At 41.2% G+C, this 20995-nt stretch overlaps 1 protein-coding gene across 2 annotated transcripts in view; it reads left to right on the top strand.

Moving 5' to 3' along the window:
* EDIL3 (EGF like and discoidin domains 3) overlaps positions 1-20995 on the top strand; it is a 1521395-nt gene that overhangs the window by 389757 nt on the left and 1110643 nt on the right. The gene's annotated exons all lie outside the window — the stretch shown is intronic.

Genomic DNA, 20995 nt, shown 5'->3' with positions numbered 1-20995 from the left:
CCTTCTCGCTGCTTCCTCACCGCGTCTCTCCTCCGTAGTCCTCCCTCACTGGCCTGAACAGGAAGTACACACAGAGTCCCAGTCAGCCAATCACAACACTGCCTTAGTAACATTGTGATTGGTCTGAGTGCCTTGTTTTGGCACTCAGACGGTGACTGAGAGCCTGGACATGTTCTCCACACAGACTGTAATGCAGCCTGCATGGAAAACATGCGAAGTGTGCAAGACTGTTTTGGGCCGGTCAAGCAGTCATTGTGCACTTAAGAGGGTGCTACCATTCCTCCCCCTTGAACCCTCACGCAAATCTGTGTAAGTAGGAGAAAATAAAATGTTAATAACGCAAGTTAATATCATTTTTTTCCCCCATTTATTTCACTGGTGAAAAGCAGTGTGGCAATGCTCCTCCATCTTATTGGAGGAGCTGCCACTGAGCATTAGGTTTAACACTGTGGACATATTTTAAAACGTACACAAACTGCAATCTGCTGAACACTATCACATGTGCCGAGCAAGCATGAGGACGGATTGCTCCAGACTGGCTCATGCATAATATAAGGAGCCAGCTGCTGTTCAGTGTGGTGAGAGAAAATGCTTGCAGATATATTAAGAGATGGCCATGCCTTAATGCACTTTTTATATAAAAAAAGTTCTCATATTGTGTTTGTTCCTAAAGACCAAGGAAAACCACGTTATTACTTTCTAAAGAAACAACAGAAGTTGTAAAGATAACAATCAGAATTATGTGCAGGGACGTACTCTTTCTAAATTGTGGCCATTCACAAATTGAAGCATTGTTGTGCAAGCTGATGGAGGGTGTCCATGTTCATCTGTTCCAGTGACACTTGTCTAAGCCACAGAGCTATGCATGCAACTCATTTGCAATTGCAAACAGACTGGGGGTTTGTCAAATCGGCAGCTGGTGCATAGTCTTATTAGAGTGGGACTGATCAGATGTGTCTTGTCACTATAAAAGACAGTAAACTGGATGCTAAAAGTTTAAAATACATAGGATTTTGTAATCCATGTATAAATGCCAGTATCTAATTTCATTATAACCTGCGACTTGTGACACACCCAGTCGCCGATTGTAATAAAAAACATTAGAACTCGACTATTATAGCCTTATAGCATGCCGTAGCAGGCTATGCTGGACATAAAAGGCCTGCTCCAACCTTAAAGGCCTGAGCTGAAGGCAAGAGAGTGGGCCTTTAATGGCTGGTATAGCTATGAGGCTATTAGAACATTCCATCCTTAGAGGGCAGAATGTTCTAAGAAATAAAACAAAGGACTCAGGGAGCCCGAGAAGTTGAAATCTCCTCGGGCTTCATTAGGTCTTTGTTCACAGCAACAGCTGGCAGGCCCGAACTGGCCGTTGCGGGCACCGGGTAATCCCCCGGTGCGCCGCAAGGGTGGGGGACGGTTTTGGGCCACTGGGGGCCGTTTTTGTTACAGGGCCAATCGGCCCTGTAAGAAAAACGGTCGAAATCCGGCCCCGGCAAAGAGCTCTGCGGCACCCCCAACTCCAGGGGGGGGGGGCCCTCGAGCACTTTGCCGGGGCCGGTTTTGCTTCCCAGTCCGGCCCTGACAGCGGGGATTCCACAATGGGAATCCCAGTAATCCCTGGATAAATGCCTGGGATTCCACAATCCACAATCCACAATTCCACAATCCCTGTATAAATGCCTGTTAGACCTGGCTTGTCTGGCAGTTTTATCCCAAGACTTTTTGCTTTTTGGCCCTTCTGATTTTGTTGGTTTTAAGACTCTAGGTACTTTACCACTACTGATCAATGCTAAAGTGCATAGACTCTCTCTGTAAATTGTTATGATGGATTGGTGTTTCCATGTTTGGGTATTTGATTTACTACTAAGTTCCTAGTATAGTGCACTGTGTATGCCCAGGGCCTGTAAATCAAATGCTGCTAGAGAGCCGGCAGCACTGGTTGTGCCACCCACACAAACAGCCTTGCAAAGGTAACTCAGACCTGCCAGTGCATTATCTGTGCACAGTCTAGTAATGCCATGTTGACCTGGCAAGTGCACCCACTTTCCAGGCCCTAACCTTTCCTTTTCTTACATGTGAGTCACCCTTAAGGTAGGCCCAAGGTACCCTTATGGGCAGGGTGTAGCGTGTTTTAAAGGAAGTACATGCCATGATGTTGAAGGCATGTCTGATATTGAAATACAGCCAAATTAATTTTTCAGTATGGAAATTCTACCTTTCCCATAGAATAGAATGTGAGTTTATTTATAACATCTTATAAATATAACTTCCCATTAGAACAAGATCGAAAGATGGAGTTTAGTACGCCTGAACTCAGAATATAAAAATGCATCTTTTAGTAAAGATGATTTCTATATTGTGTGTTTGAAAATACCACTTTTAGAAAGTGGATTTTTTCTTGCTTGGACATCCTGTGTGCCTCTGCTAGGCATGTCTAGTGACTGTCTGGTTTTGGAGTGACAGGGGCTGGGGATGTGCATTCTCTCAGACAGCCATGGGGGGTTGATGTGTGGTCTACCTTTCCTGAATGAGTCAGAGCTGTCTGAATAGACCTGGACTGCATTCAGAGTAGTAGGAGGAGTTTTCACTAGCACCTGAATAGGCCCGGTTTGCATTTAGAGTGGTTAGAGGGGATTTCCCTTGCACTTGAATATGTCCTGTCTGCCTTGGACAATCCTGTCTCCACCTCCTGCCTGGAAGCTGGACCAGAGAGGACAGAAATGGTTTTGGCTGAGCACAGAGCTTCTCTGCACCAAGAGAACACATGAATTTGCTGTATAAATAGTGGGGCCCAGACTCCAGTATTTTAGATTACTGCTGAATTAAGGAACCTGCCAGGAAGAAGTACAGGGATAGCTGGTGGAGGAGTACTGCCCTGTGCTGTGTGATGTTGGGGTTGGCCTGCAGTGGTTGCTTCTGTCTTGGCAGGGAAAGGACTGGCCTGTGCTTTCATCTTCCTGCTTTTAGAGTGCTCTCTAAGGGCTTGAAGTAGAGCGTGCCTCCTGTTGGAAGTCTCAGGGTTAGAAAAATCTTCAAAGATCACTTTTGGACTTCAAGAGAAACCTCTGCCAAGGAGAAGAGCAGGAAGAAACTGGAGGAGGAGTACTGTACCTTTGCTGTGTGTTGTCTGTGGTTGAGTTGTAGTAGATGTTTCTGCCAAGTAGAGGAACTGTGTGTGTATCCTGCTTGAGGAAGTATCTCCAAGGGCTTTAAAGTGGAGCTTGCCCCTGTTCAAGAGGCCTGAGGATCGGCAAAGCCCTCACCATCCTTCTGGGCACCATCTCTAGAACCACTGGTTTCAGTCACTACAGAAGAAAAAAGCAACCGACTCTGGCACCAAGTCCGTCGCAGGATTCCATGTCCTTAAGGCCCCGCAGAAGGCACCACCGCACCTGGCACCGCTTCCTTGGTCTCACTGATGCCATCTGGATGATCATCATCAAGCCGTTGCTTGCTCCGCGTCCTGAGGGCACCACATTCTGCACCACCTTGCTTCATGCTGCCATGACGTCACCGTCGTTGCCCGACCTGAACATCGACCAGCACTGTCACTTGCACCGCTGCCTGCCAGCACCACATCGAGCACCGCCTCACCCTGCACCATAAGCCTTGGTCTCAATCAACACCATCTGGACAATTGTCACTGACCCGCTGCCTGCACCGCATCTTGAGGGCACCGCACCCTGCACCGCTTCCATTTTGCAACACAACCATAACGGTTGTTCCAACCGGCTCACACCATTGTGTAGGCTGCAACCGGAAACGTGCTGTTTTCGAGTCTGTTTTCGCTTTAGCTGACCTGCCCCAACGTGGTTGGCTGAAATTGTTAGACAGCATTGCGTTAGCCCCAGACGAAGCTACCACCTCTGTAGGACGGTGGTTGTGGATATTTTGTACAATTGGAAGTTTTTTTGCATACTGCATATTTTTCATAACTGTTTTTTGTCGTGTTTGGTCTTGTTTGGTTTAGATAAAGTTTTGCTTATATTTCTAAACTGGGTTGGTGTCCCTTTGTAGTGTTTTCACTGTATTACTGTATGCATACTCAAATACTTTACACACTGCCTCTGAGATAACCCTGTCTGCTCGTGCCAAGCTACCAAGGGGGTGAGCTGGGGTCATTTTAGAAGTGTAGCACCATTACCCTGACTAGGAAGAAGGATCCCTACTTGGACAAAGGTGCAAACCATTGCCAACTAGAGACCCCGATTTCTAACAATGCCCATCTTTAATTACTTCATAGTTGGCAACTTGTGATGCCCTCAGTTGCGGATTATAAAGAAAAGACATCAGATATTGTAGTTAAGTACAGATGTCACAATGCCTGCTGCCAGCAGCCTTGGTGAAAGGGAGGTCAGGTCATGGAGCAGCTGTTCACAAGCAACAAAAATGTGTTGCAATTGCTTGGGTCCACAATACTGCTCTATTACAACCCTGAACACAAGAGAAGATCAAAGTGTGGTTCCCGCAGCCACTCTCCCTATTACGCAGCTTAATGATTTAAAAAAAAACTTTCTATGATGCAAATGATCTATCAACTAGGGGATTATCCCTTCACCATCCCCCAGCATGGTTTAAGCAGATGAATAAAGTCTTCACACACTTCCTTTTGGAGGGGGGCATATTGCTCAGCTGACCTGTTTTCAGTCCACCTTTAACACGGGTATTGCTGCCCCAGATATTTACTTATACTATGCCGCATCCCATCTCCTTTTTATCAATGAATGATGGTATGCACAGTGGGCAGAACTAGCATATGTGACAGAATGCTGTGTGATGTTAGATGTCTCAGTCGTACACTTCCTCTATGGTGGTAAGATAGGGAGTCACATTCCAAACGCAACCCAAACATTGTTTTGACTGTGGAAACAGACACTAATTCAGATGAGCTGGTGGACTCGACTGACTCGGATGTCATCACTGTGGGGTGGGAGCTTCTTGATCCAGGTAGCATCACTTTTGGGGTTTCAGCAAAAGAATGCTATTGGCATTTCAACTCTAAGAGAACTCATGCAGGGTCTAGTTCTCAAATCCTTTCAGGACTTTCAATTGCATAGTCAGAAACTTGATAGCTATCTCCTGCTACGGTATGCTCTCACTCCCCACATACACAATCGACATGAACTACCGGAATTCAACCCACTAGAGGGTAAACTACTAACAGAGAATCTGGGCACACACAAAATAAAACAGGTTTACCAGACTTTAGTGACACACAGGACATCCACACTTCCACTCTTGAGACAGAACTGGCAGGAGGACATACCCACAATTGATAATGATGACTTGGCAGAGGCCCTGATGACGCCAAGTGAAGCCGCGATATTGTACAGGCTACGTCTTATCCAATTGAAATTCCTTCATAGAGCTTACTTTCCTACATGTTGCCTATGGCGCATAGGCCCATTGCCTTGCCGGTCTTTCTAAGTTGTGGGATAGATAAGGGCACCTTCCTGCATACGGTATGGGAATGCACAACACTTGAGAGTTTATGGCTGGGATTGGTTGCCTGCCTGGAAGGGGACTCTTGTCATGGGAGATCCCCTTTCATCCAAAGATGATATTACTCCATAGCATAGAGGGGTTAGAGGTAATAGACACAAGAGACACTTACTCTTCCTGGGCTTAACTCTGGCTAAACACAACATTGGACTGCTATGGAAGGATGTGTCCACAACCACAATAGGTACATGGAAGCTAGAAATGGACCATTGTAGGGGCATTGAAGTAGCAGTGTTTCAAGCTAGAGGGTGACTGCAGAAACACACAAAGATAGGGCAGAGATGCACACCCCACAAAGGCATTGTATTAGCACCGGTCCATTCAGCAGACTCCCTCCTCGGCACATAGATACAGAAATCTGATGGCAGTTCATGAGGCCTCTGGTACTCTATCACATCCACATATCCCCTATATTGAGACTATAAGAATGTTGTTCGCTATAGGAATAGTAGGTTTGATTTTACAGATGTTAAAATTATTCAGGTTGGGCGACGGGATGTTACTGCACTGCAAGTTTGGACTGGCCATGTTGGCCTTCATGTAATGTAAAAACAAAACCTAATAAAATGTGTTATGAAAAAAAAATTAAAGCAATAAAAATTAAACCTTCTTGTCCTTCTTCTGCTCTGTTTTTCTAACTTACAATGACTAGTAAAAAGAACATGATCATTTTTTTGCATTCCTTAGATAATTATAGAAAATTTACAAATATTTCCGCATGATTCTACACATTCTGAGCTACTGCATCCTTATTTGTTAACTGACTGGTATTGAACGTTTTTAATATATTTTTGCAACAAATATCCAACAGGCTTCTTGTGTATTTAATTTTGCACAAGAGGTTCTATTTCTATTCTTTGTGTTTGCAAACATGCTCTCTCTTTCATATAAAAGAGCAACACACCAAGGTTTTAAGTGATTTGTTAGAAAGTTGATGGTGTGCCCATGTATTAAATGGGATAAAGTACCCCCGCCATACATAATAAAGGTATTGCAAGTTGCAGAAGAATTCCACAACCTTATCAATGAACTTGATGTTCGGCTGCGTTCCACCATATGGTTATGGAACTTCTCTGTGTCTTGCAATATACTTATATTGATGACTAGAGAGCAATTCAACATATGGCATTTGAATGTACATCTTTGGATGAATGCTTTACAGAGCTGACAAGCACCTTCCTCAGCCAGGTATAGTAGAATGAAAACATATTGTAATAGTTTGTTTGTATTTTAGAGTGAGCAATTAAATGCAAGATAGGTAAAAGAGGAGTGGGAAACATGTAAAATTGTACCTGTTGTGTTTAGCTTCAATTAAATTAAAGTCCACGCAATAATCACAAAATAATATGCAGGTGCATATTATTATGTGTGTATCACTCAGTGGAATATGGAGATAGATAGGATGTGACTGGCAGTCTGTGTGAGCATGTTGATGAATTTGTAAGAGTTTTAGGACTGTGAGAAATTTGCTGAAGTGACAGTGTCTGACACTGGGAATGACTAGTTGATTTTACAGTCTGTAAATAAAGGAAGGGACTAGGAGGCAATCATCAGGTCCAGCAACCACGCTCCTTAAATTTAATGATTAAACACAGAAGGATGCTGTTCCTCCACAGAAAGAAAATTGGGGGAGGAAAAGCTGTCAGGCGGGGTTGGCCAAGCGGATAGGGGGATCTGATTGATCAGAAATGAATGGCCTCACACACACAGAACAGCGCCATTCTTCATCAGTAGGCTGCTCCTAGTTGGACCGGCACTGCAATGTCCACTGAGCACCTAGAAGGGGCTCTTTGTTGGAGGTCTTCTGATTTAATTGCTATAATTATGAGTGCAAGTGAGGATATAGTGAGTGTAGGGCGGTGCAGTGAGTGGTTAAGATGTCTAAGAGGTACCAAAGACATTTTAATAAGGTGGTCCCCTTGACAAGTAAAACCAAATGCTGCAGGTGGCTGGCTGACTAGATGAATGAAGGGCTGGGGCAGCTATCATCAGCTTGTTGCTCCTTCTAGGTTGTATGCCTCAACATTATGGAGCCTTAACAGTCCATGAAAATGGATTTTTGATTAGGCCCAGATGGTGTGAGACCTAGGGGCTTAAAACACTTTTGTCATCCATGGCTGCGTTTCAGGAAGGCAGATAGGTTTGCCTCTGTGTAATCTGCTGCCTTTGCACTGGGACACCTCCTTGGGAGATAGCTGTGCACTCTATACACGTCTAAATACAATAATAATACATACATATCATCCCTGAGAATCCAAGGCCAAATGGCAGGATATAGGGCACCCAGCCAGGAACAGTGTGACATTCCATACCTTAGGTAGAGTGGAGTCAGTCTAGGGAGGCATCTGGGGCTCCTCTGGTCCAACCAGCTTCAAGAATCACCAGTGAGAGGTAGGGTGAAGCCAGCACTCACACCCAAAAGGACCCAGTCCACCAGGCACTGGCCAGTGTGGCCCTCCCTTCCCAGGGACAGCGTACTGTGTGAGCAGGGAGAGGTTTGGGGCTTCTCCAGGCTAATCTGTCCCAGGAATTAAACAATGAGAGTTGGGAGAAGCCAAGGCTTTCTCCTGAGATGCCTGATCCCCGAAGGCCAAGGCTGCAGCCATCAGGATGATCCATCTTGCACTCAGGGCAGGTTGGTGTCGGATGAGGAGGAGTATTGGGTTCCTCTGCGCTGAACAGTTCCAGAATTCCCCAGTGAGAGGTGAGTGAAGCCATAGCTTTTCCTTGGGAAGTCCGCCCACCAGAGGATGAGGGACAAGGCTTGGCCAACTGCCCTACGAGGGTCAGTGTGGCATTGGACCAGGGAGTTGTCTGGAGCTCCACTGGCCTGAACATATAAAGTAATCCCAAGGGTGAGGGGTATGTGTGTATATATATATATATATATATATATATAATCAGCAGCAGCTCGCAACCTTTCACTCACTTTCCAGCGCAAAATTACGGGCACAGACCAGCTTATGTGCAAGCATTATTTTATTCTCCTCACGCCATCAAGACGCGTTTCGGCCGTCCAAGCAGCCTTGATCACCTGACCATGCGCTCTTGTTAACACTTATTTAAAGTGCTAGTGCATCACGTTACTGGTCAGACATGGAAAAAATATTATGTCTGTACAAATACATGTTGACAACAAATTTAAATGCAAAGAGGAGATTTCATTTAAATGACTGCATAAAGGCACACAAAACATTCACAACATCCCAATGTATATATTATATTGTTTCAATTATTGACTGTTCAACAAAACGTTGCTGCATAAATGCTTTCAATTAGATTCCTTTGGACCAGATTGATGCCATCCACAAATACCTTTTACTAAGTGCACACCACAAACGATGAAAAATAATAATATAAACAACCCAAAAATATTCATTATCTTTTAAAAAACTTTATCCTAAAGTCACTTTATAGCTATATTTCTTCCTGGTAAACATGATATTCTTTAGTTTTCTATCACTGTGACCTATTATCAACTTCACAGCAGGTGTTCAACATTCTCTTGCTATTTGTTTTTATAAAAGGTTACCCCAGCCCATTACTGATGCACCTATTACTAATGTCATCCAATAAGACACTCATTAAGAGTTTTATTCAGTTTATGATTCATTAGATAAAGTGCCTTTGCGCTACAGTACTCTGGCATATTAAAGTCGACTTGTGGCCTGTAGTGCTCACTAAAGAGGCTTGTGCTGTAAAGTGCAAATTAAGTGACTAAGTTTGTTAAGCAATGCATGGCTGGGTATTTTTCTATGCAGATTTCTTGTAAGGTGTGGAACTTCACTTGTTAGGTTAACTATGAGTTCTAGATAATCGAGATAACATGAACAACGACCACATAATGTTAAAATCAATAAAAAATGTTCGCTTTGAATTTAAATTGAAATATAAAAATAGCATCACCCATTACATGGCTTAATGACAATTTTATAAATTTTGGTATTGTCTAAACCAATCAAAATTAATGGTATCGGGACACCTATTCATAGAGGGTTCTCTTAAATTTCTTTTAGTGATCCATCAGGAACTACTATCACAACAGAAGCAGTAAATAAAATGAAGTAAATTAAGCTGTGACTTTTGTTATTGATACTACAAACGTAAATAAGGTGCTGATTACAGAAAGGACACAATTTAAAAGGACCTGTTTACACCGGACCTACACAACAAAGTGTTAGTTTCACCTCTTGTTCATAAAAATGTGTGAAGGTCCTCTGTTGTGTTAAGACCACCCGGCCACTTTATGTCGAATTCCAATATGTAGCTGGTCTCCAATCTCCAAAGACTAGCTTCCCTATCTCCTCCTCTCTTTGTTAGGGGGATTGACTCAAAGGCATAATAGCTGAGGAATCGGGGGTCACTGTTGTGCACTGTTTTAAAATGTCTAGCAACCGGATAATTCTGGTCCTTATTTGTAATTGCCCTTAGGTGCTGTAAAATTCGTTTGTGTACCGCCAGTTTGGTGCTACCAATATATTTCAAGTGGCAGACGCATTCCAAGACATACTTGCAGTAATCTGTTTTGCATGTAAGATGTTGTTTAATTTCTCTCATACTGTCAGAGAATGCAGTCCTGTAAGTTTTAGTATTTGCACCAAACTGGAACGCTCGACAGGTTACACATTTATAAAAAACCCTTTCTAGAAGGCAGCCAACTATCTTTCTTGAAGCTCTCCTTGCTGTTGCTGGCCAAGGAGTTAACCATGCTTTTCGATTTCTGGAAGGTAATAGCAGGATATATATATATATATATATATATATATATATATATATATATATATATATATATATATATATATACATACATATATTCTCGATTCCCTCGCACAGCAACGCACCGCAAGGATTGACAACACTCTGTTCTGGCAACAAGTATTTTATTAGGTCAGCTGTTAGGACGCGTTTCGCCTGACCAGCAGGCTTGATCACCTATAGTTTTCTGTTTGTAAAGCGGCCATTTAAACCAACATGTGTATTCAAAATGTCAAGTGATGTGACTACAAAGACAGTGCATTAGAAAACAGACTTGTAGTTTACTACTGGGACAAACTCTGTACAAATACCAATTGTCATTACAGTTCATAATTTGATTCCATATACTCTGTATAGTTATAGAGTAACACTCCCACAAACTATAAATAATATATTGTGGAAGGAAGAGGGAAAACAAATATATTAAATCATTTTCCTTACTTTCAAATAACTTTATTGAGACTGTGGCATGCGCACCGAGAATGTAATTTGTGAGGCGTTTTAGACATAGAAATACAACCCTAGTGGGTAATTGGACACGCCACAGCCTATCTCGCAGAGTTTCTTTTTATGGAGAAAAGGTCCATGTATCGCCATTCCGCCCAAGTGGAAAATGTATACAAATAGTCTGTATCCATCTGTGTGATAACACAATTCATTTTCTACAAATCACATGATCTTAGTATACCCCTCAAACAGCCTATAATACAGTGAACTTGTCACAATACGCCCCTGTGGGTAGTATTCCTATTGGACACATGTATGTATCGCACAACTCCATGCAGCAGGGTTTACAGTACTATCAATAGTAAAAAATAGTAAAGAGTCCCGCCCCAGTGGGCACTAACTCTCATTATGACTAGTTCACTCTATGTTATGACATAAATAGTGTAAGAAAGTGCAAAACTGTGAAAAATGATAAAAAAAATTAATACACCTAAACAAACCATTAAAACTTCTTCTCAAGGAAGCTGACTAAATCTCGCTCAATTCATCATTCTACCTACTGTTTTACAACTGGATATTTTTGGAGGTGAGTAATCAAATCCTCTTCTATATTCAACCCCATTGGGGTACGAGTGTTTAATTCAATAATATAGCAGAACTCAAGCCTTCTCAACTTCTTTTCGGGTTCCCTCCACAAATACTAGGTGGAACATAATCGATCACGAAGTAGCTAAGCCCTGATGTATTTTTCTCGTGGTGGGATTCGAAATGATGTGCCACTCGTTATGCTTTGTCCCCATTGTGCATAGCCCTAAGGTGCAGCAACACTCTTTTATGGGCCGGGTGGATTGTGCTGCCCATGTACCTCAGGCCACAAAGGCACTGAAGGACATAGACAGCATAATCTGTCTTGCAGGAGAGGAAACCTTTGATCTTTTTTTCTCTTTTAGAAAGACCTAAGGTGTAAGTGTGTGTGTTCTTACCATGTTTACAGGCTTTGCACTTGGTGCACTTGATGAGACCAGGGTTTCTTTTAAGGCAAGTTGAGCCCTGTCCACCCTGTTGTTTCTGGGGGAGCATGTTAGTTAACAAAAGTTGTTTGAAAGACCATGCTCTTCTAAATGTAATCATCGGTCTATTCTGTACCATTTGACTGAGCAAGGGATCATTGCGAATAAGATGCCCTGACTTGCTTAAGATGGCGGTTGAAGAAAGTAATCAACCTGACTTGTTTGGTTTGTGTTTTGTGTTTGTTCTTACTCTAACTTTTATTGAACAGGATGTCTTCTCTGCTCCTTTTCTTAGCTTTACTTATGGAGGTCTGAATAATCTCATCTGTATATCCTCCCTCTTGAAACCTGGATCTCAAAGTCGCTAGTTCTGACTCTAGGGTACTTTGGTCACTACAGTTACGGATTGTTCTTAAGCTTTCTCCGTATGGAATGTTTCTTATCAGGTTTGTGGTGGAAACTTGTTACATGAAGCAACATGTTCCCTGTTGTAGGCTTCCAGTAAAGTTTTGGATGAAGCTTGGAGTCTTTAATGAATACTGTTAAGTCAAGGAAATTGACTGAACTCGCACTGATTGTACTAGTACATTTTAAATTAAGTGAGTTATGTTGTAGTTTCTTAATGAAACTCTTCACTGATTCTTCAGACCGTTTCCAGACAATAAAAAGATCATCAATATACCGGCTCCAGTGTAGCACATTTTCTTCCCACTCTGTCTGGTACTCGGATCGGACCAACTGCTCCACCCACCAGCCCATATGCAAATTTGCGTAGCTGGGGGCGAAGCAGGTGCCCATCACAGTTCCACAGACTTGGTGGTAAATGTCATTGTTGAATAAAAATGTATTATTTTTTAAACATACAGAGACCATAGACAGTAGCATCTGTGTGTGTGACCAAAACTTGATTGGACGATCTTTTAGGAAATGTTTAATGGCCCGTAGGCCATCCTCATGCTTGATGCTGGTGTATAGCCTCGTTACATCTATTGTCACCAGCAATAGGTCTTTTTCCCATGGTAGATCATAATTCTTTTGTAAGAAGTACCCCGATTCTTGAATATATGAAGGGAGTAATTTGACAATAGGGCATTAAAAAGAATCAATGTACTTGGACGTGATATATATATATATATATATATATATATATATATATATATATATATATATATATATATATATTCACTGAAAAAACCATAGGTTTCACACACGTTATAGTTAGGAATTAGCATTTAAAAAACCTTGCAAATTCACTGAAAAAACCATAGTGCGAACTACAAATACCAGCAGACCTTAAGAGACAGCCAGCCCCTTAAGGCGACCACCAGAGGGGCAGTACTCTTCAAATGAACTATCGTGCTGGGGAGCTGTTAATCTTCACTGCCGTGGTGTCCTCCTCCTTTGAAAAAGGTCTGGATAAGACCGAAATGCATCAGGAAATGCCAGGACATGCCAGCGCTGTAATCGGCAATAAATGCTTTTAAACCTACGGAAGGGTGGCGACTCATTCTTCTCCTCGGAGAAACTTGTTTGGAGATATATAAATATATATATATACATATATATATATATATATATATATATATATATATATATATATATATATATATATATATATATATACTGAAAAAACCATAGGTTTCACACACGTTATAGTTAGCTGGACATTTCACTCATACAAAACCTTTGAAATTCCCCCCTTATAGTTAGTTCAGTTAACTATAACTCGCGCGATCGCAATGCACTGCTGATGATTTCACATATTACATCACTCATGACATGGTCCGTGACATCACTCATGACATCACTCATGATATGTCCTTCAGTGATCCCCTGGGAAGGCCTAGGGGGTCAGGGAGTCTCTACCCTGCCCCCTTTTCATGTTCTCCACTTTTGTTTTGAGATCTCTTCTACCTGGAGGGTGCGTGCACCATGCACGCACCTCATGATTTTTAAAACTTTTTTTTTTTTAAATGTGGGCCTTCGGCAATAAATGCTTTTAAACCTACGGAAGGGTGGCGACTCATTCTTCTCCTCGGAGAAACTTGTTTGGATGTTAAGAGGCTTGGTTCTGCCTCGAGGAACGCACCTCCCATAAGAGCGCCGTATTGCCCGAACTGGGACCAAATCTTTGTTTGCACGCAGTATCATGAAAGGGCAGCGAGCAGCCTCCAAGGACCAGACCTTGGAAGAGACCCAAGCAACCTGAAAGGCGGTATGCGAGGCTTCCGTTACCTAACAGCGCAGCATAAAACAAAACGGCAGTTATTACATCACAAGAGGAACACTAAAGTGTAAACAGCGAACTACAAATACCAGCAGACCTTAAGAGACAGCCAGCCCCTTAAAGCGACCACCAGAGGGCCAGTACTCTTCAAATGAACTATCGTGCTGGGGAGCTGTTAATCTTCACTGCCGTGGCATCCTCCTCCTTTGATCACAGGGGCACCCACTGGGGTTATGCACGGAGTTGGTGGCATTGAGAACAGCAAATTCCAGAATGCTTTGCCACAGCCCATTGGGGAGGGACTCGAACAATCAATCAAATAAACACGTGCATGTAATTCAGCTGACTGTTTTCCTTTTTGTGCAGCCAGTGAACAAGGGCGCAGGGACGCTCGAAACGTGTATGGCACCATAGGAGATTGAATGTTTCTCACTGCGAAGCTGCTGCCGGTGGACCGTGTGTGTGAACCACCTCATGTGCGGCATTCCTACGAGGGCAACCTTTTTTTTGGAATATATATATATATATATATATATATATATATATATATATATATATATATATATATATATATATATATATATATATATATATATATATATATATATTCACAGAAAAAACCATAGGTTATAGACCATATATAGTTAGGAATTTGCATTTACAAAACCTTGAAAATTCACTGAAAAAACCATAGGTTATAGACCATATATAGTTAGGGATTAGCATTTAAAAAACCTTATTTTATTTGCACAAAACCATTGAAATTCCATATATAGTTAGTTGCACTAACTATATATCGCGGACCCGCAATCCACTGCTAATGATGTCACATATTACATCATTCATGACATGGTCAGTGACATCACTGATGACATCACTGATGACATCTCAAATGACATCACTGATGACATCACTGATGACATCATTGATGACAACACCCAGTGACTGTATGTTTCTGTAAAGTTAAAATATGTCTTACATATTGAAGAATGGATGTATAAGTGTCTGGATGAAGGATTTAGTAGGTGCATGACTGACTGTATGAGAGAATTATTAAATGTGTCTCACTGAGTGTATGGGTTAGTGATTAAAGTGTCTTAGTTTGGCAATCATTATTTATGTTGTTCTGTAAACTGCTGCATGTTTAAATCAGTAGCTATATCAGTAACTATATGGGTTATTGAATGGTTGCCCAAGTATTTGTATGGGAGACTGAGTATGTGTGTGGGTGGCTGGGAGGTGTATAACTCTGTGCATAGATGTGTGAGCAGTTGATTCCCTAGGTGTATGGGTTCAAAAGTGCATGTAGAAACAGCTGTATGGACAGTTGACTGTGTGCATGAGTATATTGGTGAGTGAATGGATATCTCAGTGCTACATGTCAAAGTAAGTACATATGTAAAACACACTCCATGTGAGAGTTGACATATATAAATAACTGAACATAAGAGCCAGTGAATGTGTGAGTGGCTCTATGAATCATTGTGAACTTGTATCAAGGATTGTATAAGAGAGTAAATATGTGTTACTATATGTTTGAATAAGTAAGGTGTGTATAACTGTATAGTTGAGGAAATGGAGATGTGATTGATTCTTTGCATGACTGACTAGGTGTGTGAGTAACTCCATGGATGTGTGACAGTCTGTGAGTGCCTGTTTACACTGAGTGTATCTAAGGTTATATTAGAGTCTGAAGATGTATTATCACATAAATGATATCATCAGTGATGTAATCAGTAATGTCAAATGAGATGTCAGTGATGTCATCAGTGATGTCATTTGAGATGTCATCAGTGATGTCATCAGTGATGTCATTTGAGATGTCATCAGTGATGTCATCAGTGATGTCACTGACCATGTCATGAATGATGTAATATGTGACATCATTAGCAGTGGATTGCGGGTCCGCGATATATAGTTAGTGCAACTAACTATATATGGAATTTCAATGGTTTTGTGCAAATAAAATAAGGTTTTTTAAATGCTAATCCCTAACTATATATGGTCTATAACCTATGGTTTTTTCAGTGAATTTTCAAGGTTTTGTAAATGCAAATTCCTAACTATATATGGTCAATAACCTATGTTTTTTTCTGTGAATTTCATTGGTTTTTTAAAAGCTAATATCTATAGCTGTAAAATATATTCTTTATTAAGTGACGTATCACGTAGCCCGTGAGACGCCTCATGATGCATCGCATAACCGTGACGTATCGTCTCTGCAGCGCAAACCAAACCCAAAACGTAAGCGCGCCAGAACACGCTTAAAGATATATATATTTTTTTTAACCTTAATTAGACAAAATCCACACGTGCACATATCACAAACGTTCAAAAGACACAATATGTCGGACTCCCGTTACGCTGCCGGTTAGCTGCCCGGTTAACGTACCAGGAAGCACCTTTACCGCGAAAAATCGCAATTTTTTTTTCTTATGCCCCGCAGGGAACTTTAATAGCCCCCTCATCAATCCTAGGGGTTCAGGAGGGGTCTGCCTTACCCCTTTCATTCATTTACACCTTTTTTTTTTCCACCTCTTGTCTCTCGATCCTACCGAGAGACAAGATGGCGGCCGCTCCGGACTGTTTACAATGTTGACAGCCAATCAGCTACTCCTCAGACTCCCGTTACACTGCCGGTTAGCTGCCCGGTTCGCGTACCAAGACGCGTCTCTACGGCTAAAAAAATCGGATTTTTTTTTTTTTTTTGGGCCCCGCGTGGCTTTATAATATCCCCCTCATCAATCCTATGGGGTCAGAAGGGGTCTACCTCGCCCTCTTTCCTTCATTTCCCCCTTTGTTTTGGTCTCCTCTTGTCTCTCGATCCTACCGAGAGACAAGATGGCGGCCGCTCCGGACTGTTTACAATGTTGACAGCCAATCAGCTACTCCTCAAATTCCCGTTACACTTCCGGTTAGCTTCCCGGTTCGCGTACCAAGACGCGTCTCTACGGCGAAAAAATCGGATTTTTTTTTTTTTGGGGCCCCGCGTGGCTCTATAATATCCCCCTCATCAATCCTAGGGGGTCAGAAGGGGTCTACCTTGCCCCCTTTCCTTCATTTCCCCCTTTGTTTTGGCCTCCTCTTGTCTCTCGATCCTACCGAGAGACAAGATGGCGGCCGCTCCGGACTGTTTAGAATGTTGACAGACACCGGAGAGCCAATCAGCTTCGCTTCGCAAAGTTCCGATACGCGAAAAGTACGCGAACCGGAGCGCAGCCCGGAGCGCTGTTACAGATATATATCTTGTTTTAAACGTTAATTTCTCAAAATCCACTGAAGCACATATATTGAGACCTAGCAAAGGCACATCGGGCTAACAGTCCCTACAATTTTGCCAAGTTTCGTGGAAATCCATTCAGCCGTTCGGGCTAAAAGTGAGGCCAACCGCCCTATGGAAATTAACATGGGAAAAACGCGTTTTGGGACCCCCCTTTTTTCTCGGCCCCCCCTTGCCGAACCCCCCCCAAATTTTCAGGGGCTGCTCAGAAACAAAATGTGCCATTTTCCTGAAAATTTCAGCCGATTCCGTCCACAAACGCCAAAGTTATTAGACATAGAATTTTCAGAAATCCCATAGGGAAAAAATCCTAACTATATATACCTACTGGCGACCGCCAGTAGGTAATATATATATATATATATATATATATTTCCTGATTTCGCCTCTAGCACACAGGAATCGAATCCCATGAGACGATGCAGACCCAAATCGTGCTAAATATTTCTTTATTTTTCAGTTACTCGCCCAACACCACCGCCATGACGCGTTTCGGTCCCTCTCGGACCTTGATCACGTGACACATCACACGGGCAGATCAACACCATTTAAAGTGACAGTGCAGTTTCAAACATAATGAATATGGATGAAAGACTCAGTTCCTGCGTAAATGCATTTCTAACTGTAAAATACAGTACAAATTGGCTTATACATTTTGTAAAAGCCTCCTGTGCAAATCTGGCTGTTAAATACAGTACATACAAAGTGCAAAACGTGCCAAATTCATGTGCAAGTTGCAATCATAGTAAACATTGACAATAAATATTTACAAAGCCGAGTAAGAAACATCAATAAATAATTATTTTCATTATTCTTGATAAAAACATCCCATTACTAAAATCAACCGGATAAAAGGAAATTTCTAAAATACATGCATGATTAAAAAAATCTATGCTAAAAAAGTCCTCTATGGCTGCATCAATAATGAGTGTATTCTACTCGGAGTCTTGAGTCACATCCGTGGCTAAACAATTTTGTTTAGCCACTAATCCATGCAGGAACATAAGAGTAATTACTCATAAGTATAGCCCAAGTGGGCATACTCCTAATCATCCACAAGCAAAATGTATATCAGAACAGTGTGTTCACACCCTAAAACCAAAAATAACCTAGTGAAAATTAGTGAAAGTATAAAATACTTAAAAATGATTCTTTTTGTGTGCGGCATAATGACTTATTCATTGTAGATGGACTCGAGAAGATATATACAGATTTAAAACACACCATAAATCTCAGATATAGATTATAAAAACGTATAAAAATCTTCCGTTGAGTTCAAACCATTCGGACTCTTTTTGTCCATCTCAAGAATGTATTTTGTTTCTAATATTCTTAATCTAGCATTTCTATCCCCACCGCGCCTCAGGGGTGGAATGCAGTCAACTACATATTATTTCAACAGATCCGAGTTCTTAGCATGAACTGCTGAAAAATGGCGAGCCACAGGGTATGATTCATCCCCATTTTTAATAGCCTGTAGATGTTGTAGAACTCTCTTATGCTAGTTAAGGTGAGAAATAATCTCATCTAGTTGCGCACAGTGCACTTGGTGTGATCCTACACCTTAAATGTTTAAACAATTTCAACTCAAAATATAGCGGTCAATCAGTTATTTTAATCTCATATACTGATTCTTTTTTGGTTAATCACTACATAAAACATTCTGTAGTTGTGTTACAATCATAATCACACAGTTTATCGCATAATTTGTCTTAATACAATATGTTCTATATAAATTTTCTACCACTCATAATACATGACATTACACATATATATTTGCTCATGCCCAATGCATTTCGGCACCAAATGGTGCCTTCATCAGGGGACGATCTGAAATGAAAAATGAAAACAACAGGAAACTGTAAGTATATCTAGATAAACATGTCTCACGGGAGTATGTGTATACCCTTGTCATTTCATACCTTTGAATGTAGTGAGTGTTCAATCGGCTAAAAAGTAAAAAACACAAAGCCAATAGTATACGAACGTTGTGAAAAAAAGTGATCTCACGATAACTGCATAAAGAGCAGTGTGTAGCTCGCTTACCCTACGCTTTTCTTGGGCTTGATAACCTATAGAAGGAAAACCGTTCCAACCCGGATGTTAGTCACAGTCAAACGAATATGTACTTTTAATCTCATATATGAAAGAGTCCTACCTTAATTGAATGAGCTGTCACGACCTATGAACATATGATGTAATGTTTAGAGACTGATACGTGGTCTCATTTAAATATAAGAATCTGTCCTCCCATGCCGAGTGAACATACCTTCAGAGTGGTTTACTGTATCCTATGATTAAAAACGGATAAATTTAGGAACATATTCGGTCTCAAAACTCGGGTCCATATTAATAAGTCATGTGCTGATCCAGCTACCTAAAATACCTTATTGCTCCGCTGTCGATATTCTGTACTCAGTGCTCAAACAAGATACCGTCGGTGTGATAGTTTTAAAAACCCGCGCTGAATCCGATGTTTATCTTGACTAAGCTCGCGTCATGTTTTGACACAAGAAAGGGACTCAAACGAGAAACGCCATCTAATCTCATTGGCGGAAATGCGCCATTTCGGAAAGTATATGAGTTACTGAACTCAGGTTGACTTCTCAAGAGTGTATGTTACCAGTACTAATACCATGAATATTGATGAAAAATGATGCCCTATGTGAAACCACGATGTTTGTTGATATTAGTTATGTCCACATCACATAGTAACGTAGAGAAAGGACTGAGACGAAAAACACCCGGTATCCTATGCGCAGTGATGTGCAATCTTAAAAAGCTGTAAAGAATGATGTGCCAATATTTTTAAATCAAGTATTTATAATTTGCTTGTTCTATATGTCCACATCAAATTGTAACGTAGAGGAGGGACTATGACGAGAAAATTCTCTGTAACCTGTGCATAATGGTGCGCCATCTTAGAAAGTACAGAGCTATGAAGGATGATGTACCGATACTGTATTTATAATCCGCATGCTGCCTATATGATGATATTCCTTCAATGAAAAAAGTACCCGATAAAATGTTGTATATCACGATAATTGTGAATACAAATACAAGATGATAATCGGCAAGATATTGTTAAAGCTACCTAATGTAGAAACCAAGGAAATATTAAAAATAAGGGTATCGTGTATCGCATATCCTCTGTGGGGCGTTGTGTAAGTTAGTTGGGTTACATCGTGTGTTGTTGCTTGCTCATATATACTCATAGCTTCCTACAACATTAGAAGCCTCGTTCATCTCACATCATAGTAGCAAAATGCTCTTCCTAATTAATTATGCTCATTATTCAACTATACAGTATCCTAAATCATCATCATGTGTACATGTTTCAGCTACATTAATCCCAGGCCATCATATTATTTTCATGTTGCATCAACATTATATTCAAGTTCATCACAAATCATAATAGCATACGGTTATTCAAAGTAATGTACTCATGATTCAAAAAATGCATTATCATAAATCATCATGATATATGTGTTATAAGTACATTAAGTCCCAAGTCATCATATTATATTCATGTTACGTGTTCTCCCTGGATACTCATACTTTCTAAAATTGAATATTCCTAAGGGGAGTCTTATTATAAGAGTACTATGCTCTGACTGACAGCGTGCTAAAACCCTCTGCTTATTAGGATGTTAGAGGTAACATGATAGATCATATCTGTCATTCAACCCTTTCAGTTGCATTGTCTGTAATTGTTTAATCCAATAAAGTTCTCGTTGAAGGAGTCTTTGTCTGTTGTCAATCCCAGCTTGA

This window comes from Lissotriton vulgaris, chromosome 3_1 (genome assembly GCF_964263255.1).
Source record: "Lissotriton vulgaris chromosome 3_1, aLisVul1.2, whole genome shotgun sequence".
Taxonomy (NCBI): domain Eukaryota; kingdom Metazoa; phylum Chordata; class Amphibia; order Caudata; family Salamandridae; genus Lissotriton; species Lissotriton vulgaris.
This window is presented reverse-complemented; position numbering and strand designations above follow the sequence as displayed.